We start from the raw sequence: 5809 nt of genomic DNA, 5'->3' as shown, positions 1-5809 counted from the left end.
TATTCAGGCACTGACCAGATCCAGGCTAGCTTAGTTTCACCAAAGTTGGTACAACATGCATATTCGTAATATGCCCCCACCAGCAAATATTTCTCCTCCCACCTCCACCGCTGTCACCACCCTGAAGAACTTTGGTAGTTTCTGAGTTAACCTGAGGTGAGCTTCTGAGTTAACCTAAGTATCTGAGTTAACCTGAAGTGAGCTTGGAAGAACTTTCTAAATTTCACTTATTTAAGTTCAAAGAACATTTTACTGATGTGCATGGAATTATCCTTTGGAAAACCAGTCTGCTGCTGGGTTCAATTTAAAGTGATCATTTTGAAAAGTTGGCCAACTCTACTGTAGGATGTAATCCTATGCACACTTACCTGAAAGTTAACCCCATTGAATATAATCATCATTCTCATCTATTTATAAAGCACTGTAAGCCCACAAGTGCATTTAGGTGGAGCTGCCCCTGAAGATGGGTCAGAAACTTCAGCTGGTAAAGAATTCAGCAGCCTGGATACTCAATGGGGCAAGATGGTCTGAGCATATAACGCCAATCCTGTTCCAACTGCAATGGCTGCCAATTTGTTTCTGGGCTCCATTCAAAGAGCTGGGTTTGACCTCTGAAGTAGCTCAGGACTGCAATACCTAAGGACCACCTCTCCCCATATGAACCTACCTAGATCCTGCAATCATCACCTGAGGCCCTTCTTTGTGTGCCTCCTCCATGAGAGATCCAGAGGGCAGCAATACAAGAATGGGCCTTTTCTACAGTGGCTCCCCACTTGTGGAATGCTCTCCCCATGGAGGTTCACCTGGTGCCTTCATTGCATATCTTTAGGTACTAGGCAAAAACATTCCTGTTCTCCCAGACCTTTGGCTAATTAAACAATCTATGGCCTTTTAAATGGGGGAGGGGGATTGTTTTTGTTTGCTATCGTGGTATGTATTTTTGTGTTTTTTATATTGTAAACTGTGGATGAATGGGGTATAGAAATTATTATTACTACTATTATTATTACTACTAGTACTACTACTTGGCTGGATGAAGAAGAAGAAGAAGAAGAAGAAGAAATTTCACTGCAAGATATGGGAAACAGAATATTGAAGGATGGCTGTGTTTCCATTCACATCTTCTTTCAAAAAGTACAAATTAATTGACTTGTCTTTAAATGTGAACCAAACTGAATTTCTCTCCTATCCCTGCTATTCTGATCTCCAACTAACATTTACCTGCGGTGTAATCCTAGACATATCTGCTCAAGAATAAGCCCTATTGAGTTCAGTGGAACTTATTTCCAGGTCAGTGGTTGCAGCCTTTATCAGCCAGTTCCTTCAAATTCAGATGGATCTAGTAGGAGGAAAAAGGCACCTCAATTCCATTATCTTCTCATATGTTATAAAAAAAGGGGGGAATGCATGATTTGAAGAAGATTGAACTGCAGGTTGCGAAGCCACATGCCCATGTGCAAAGGATTGACCATGTTGCTTGCACTGCCGACCTCAATATGATGAGCTATTCTTTGTTAGTATAAAAAGTGTACCAGTATCTATGTAATATATTATAGGGTTGCATTTGGCTGTTCACCAAATGACCTTCTAAACTAGCAGAGGGACTAGGTAAGGCATTTCTAACAGAGATAGGAAAATATCATTACTCTTGTATAGACTGTATGCAGTCAATGTACTCTCTGGAGTGTCTATGCATAAGCCTCACTGGTGACTGACAACCCCAGCCTGGTCTTGGATATATGGGTACAGTATTGCAGCTTTATACAATAATAAAAAAAAAGTATTTCTCTTTGGCTTTAATACAGAAAGTTCTCCTACCTTCTGAGTATTCAGTTCATGCGTGTTGTATTGAAACATGGGTAGCCAACCTAAGGGCCGGGGGCCGGATCCGGCCCAATCGCCTTCTAAATCCAGCCTGCGGACAGCCTGGGAAACAGCATATTTTTACATAAGAAGAATGTTTCCTTTTATTAAAATGCATCTCTGGGTTATTTGTGGGGCATAGGAATTCGTTCTTCTTCTTTTTTTCAAAATATAGTCTGCCCCCCCAAAGTCTGAGGGACAGTGGACCAGCCCCCTACTGAAAAAGTTTGCTGACCCCTGTATTGAACCAATCTTACTATAGCCCATGCTTAACCATCGCCTTCTTGTTGGATGCAATTTGTTAAAAGATTCCCCGCCAACACATATCAATGAAGGTTGATCCATAAGGGTAAATGGGGGGTGTTTCCCCACCAACTTCAGTCTGCCCTCTGCCAGGCCCCACTTGCCTGCCTTCCTACTTGCAGTCCGAGGATGGCACGGCCTGTCAGCTGCCCCTGCCTTAGTCTCAGTGTTGCCCTTGTACAATTCTGCAGGGAAGAGGATGAAAACCAAACCAGATCTACTTGGTTGTCATTGGCTCTGGTTCCGTCTGCTGTTGGCCTTCCACCCTACCAGTCCCAATGGGTGCCAGTCTCCGTTGTGATTTATTGTATGCCAAATTCTATTTCTGCACTATTATCCAGGCTTGATGTATCCGGATATCAAGTGTGTGTGCTGGGAAAATGTGATGCCTCTGCGGTGGAAGCTCTCTCTTGACAGAAGACATGCAGAATGTGTGCAGCAAATGGGAAACAAATGTGGATGTGGAATACAATTCATTAGTTGTGTGGAAAGACTCTCATCCTTCTGGGATTAGTTTGATCCAAGACAAGCATTATTTCAAATGAGGACCTTTCTCTTGTTAATGTAGAAGTTGAGAGAGTATGGCGGCAAAAAAGATAATTGCTTTTCTCGTTTTGTCTAAAAGTAATGTTGTTTACATATATTTTCTTTTTTTGAGCTGTTAATATACAGTAAGTGAGATTGTTCAAAACTTGGAACAAAAGAAAAATTAAAATTAATCTAGCCTCGCATTTCAGCCTTGCAAAGTCAATCAAAAAGACAATTGGAACATATTGCATTTTGCAAGAGAGAGAGAGAGATAGAGAGAGAGAGACTGAAGAATTTCCTTGCTTATTTATCTTGCATACAAAGATTGGAATTGAACAAGAACATGAATCGCACTGATAGCTACATGTAAAACAACTTGTAGAAATGTAGGCAGGGGAAAGATGCAACAGGGAAATACAGGGGAAAACAATTAAGTTTGTACAAATCAGTAAACAGCAGCGGTAGAAATAAAAATCTGAGAGAAATCAGAAGAGACAGAGAAGCAAACAAACAAAGGGAGGGGGAAACAGCAATTGCAAAATACACAGGGGCTCAGAAGTACTTTTCAAAACTCTAAAAGTAAAGAAAGAGTTTTGTATTCTTTCCATGGGAAATCCATTTTAGAAATGGAGTGGAAATTTAATTTGAGGCTATGGATTCCCCTCCAAGTGGCTGGTCAGTACCAAGGTCTGCTTTTCCATGCCTTGCCTTGCCTGCTAACCACACCTAGGTCACATACAGTCATGGCTTCCCCCAAATAATATTGACATCTGTTTGTTAAGGTTGCTAAGAGCTGTTAGGATACCCCAATTCCACTTTCACAGCTGCAGTTCCCAGAGTGTCTTAACAACCTATCCCTCTCCACAGGAAACTCTGGGAATTGCAGCTTTGTGAAATGAATAAGGTTCTCCTAACAATTTGTAGCACCCTTAACAAACTAAAAGTCCCAAAATTATTTGGGGGAAGCCATGCCTGTTTAAAGTGGTATGATACTGCTTTAAACAAATGGTGTAGATGTTGCCTTTTTCAATTGGAATGCTCATGGAATAGCCAGGAAATCAGAAACTTTCAAGAATTTAGGATAGACCAGGTGTGTCCAACCAGTCGATCGCGGTCTACTGGTCATTCGTGGGGCGTCCCTGGTCGATCCCCCCCTCCCAAGAAAAACACCAACTTTGATGAAGTCTTCTCCAAAAAAAGCTTTTATATAGTGGGAGTAGATTGCAGTCTCTTGGGAACTGGACATGCCTGGGATAGACCATGATTTAAATACACCCATGAAGCTTGGGATCTCTCCAGTAGATTTATAGATTAGGTTGGAGAAATTTAATTGGATAAACTTAGCACAGGAGGGCTTGATGGTGGTTTTTCTAGGACAGGTATTGCAACAGTACAAAACACACCTTCCATCCTCTGAGCCTTTATGTAGCACAAACCAATAAATCTCCCAGGGCTTCTAAAGTAGAGACTTTCTCTAGTTTTGCATCATTCACTAAACAGACAACGTAATTGATTTGCAGTGGTACCTCAGGTTAAGAACTTAATTCGTTCTGGAGGTCCGTTCTTAACCTGAAACTGTTCTTAACCTGAGGTACCACTTTAGCTAATGGGGCCTCCTGCTGCTGCCGTGCCGCCGTGGCGCGATTTCTGTTCTCATCCTGAATCAAAGTTCTTAACCTGAGGTACTATTTCTGGGTTAGTGGAGTCTGTAACCTGAAGCGTCTGTAACCCAAGGTACCACTGTATTCTAAAGTCACAAGCAGAAGGACCACTTTTGATTGTGTGGATCAGCCCTTATACTCCCTAGCTGGTTTTCATAACCTTTTCTTGCCAGTTGTTTATGACTCCAGGTCCCTCCTCCCTCAAGTGTTGCTCTCTGCCCTTCACCAGGTTTCCAGATCAGTCCCACAGATGGGAAAGTGTCTTTGAGAGGTAATATTCTCTTTTATCTGATTATCTGATAATTGACTATTTTTTTGCCCCAGAGGACTGGATGGTGTTTTGACAAGGACAATGGGATACTGTACCCATTTATTTCCATTGAAATGTCATATATCCATAAAAGGATTCTAAAAATGATTTGATGTTTGACATGTGGAGTGCCAAGCTGACACTGAGTAATTTTTCACTTTGCTTCTTGTCTGTTCACTGATTGTAACACCGCTGACCGAATGGACATTGCCCTTGACAATTAACTGAGCTGTAAGCAAAATGAAGAGATTTTTTTTTAAATGGGGCCCAAGATGCAATTTATTGCAAAATGCTTTTACAGATACTGGTGGAATTACATGGTGTGTGGCCTTTAATGCTCCTGAGGACTCAGGAGTCTGGAGGCCACATTTTGTACAAAATGCATTCGGAGGTGGAGGTCTTTTCGTACAATTTTGACAACGGGCCACTTAGATGATACCAATCTTGTTGGCAACATCTAGCACATCATAGTCTGGAGCAAGGCAGACATAGGCTTTCTTCTCACCGTCAGACCTGATGAGCCAGTTGACCTTTGCCATGTCAATGTTGTAGAGTTTTTTGACAGCCTGCTTAATATGGTACTTGTTTGCTTTCATGTCCACAATGAACACGAGGGTATTGTTGTCTTCAATCTTCTTCATGGACAATTCAGTGGTCAGGGGGACCTTGATGATGACATAGTGGTCCAGCTTGTTCCTCCTTGGGATACTTGGGCTGCCTCCGTAAATGCAAGATTTTCAGTCTTTGGAAGGTAGGGGATATCCAGATCTTCTTCTTCTTCTTCTTCTTCTTGTGACTGTGGACGCCTTTCAGGACTGCTTTTTAGCTTTCAAGGCTTTGGATTTCACCTCGGACAGCCTCCTTCTTCACTTTCAGCACCATTTTGGAAAGGAAGGCGAAAACGGAGCTGAAGTGAAGAGATTTTCAAACAAGAGTGGTGGTATGTCATAGGTTTTAAGATATCGGTCTCTTGGTTCACTTAATCCTTCAAACCATTTTCTCTTGAAACACGTTGCATATTTATTTGTTTGAGGTATTGTATTGTACTCTACCCTTCTCTCAAGAGACAATAATATTAAAGCCCAAGTAACTATAAAAATAGTATATAGCAAATATGATAAAATTAATGAATCTCATCAGAGTA

General features: G+C 41.5%; 1 pseudogene across 1 annotated transcript; it reads right to left on the bottom strand.

Annotated features, from left to right (window-relative positions):
- Positions 1-5000: 5000 nt before the first annotated feature.
- On the bottom strand, positions 5001-5547 carry LOC308485610 (large ribosomal subunit protein uL23 pseudogene; annotated as a pseudogene). The gene has a single exon. The product of its transcript is annotated as a large ribosomal subunit protein uL23 pseudogene (transcript).
- Positions 5548-5809: the final 262 nt, after the last annotated feature.

This window comes from Podarcis pityusensis (assembly GCF_964106645.2).
Source record: "Podarcis pityusensis genome assembly, chromosome: 9".
In the NCBI taxonomy this organism is placed as follows: domain Eukaryota; kingdom Metazoa; phylum Chordata; class Lepidosauria; order Squamata; family Lacertidae; genus Podarcis; species Podarcis pityusensis.
This window is presented reverse-complemented; position numbering and strand designations above follow the sequence as displayed.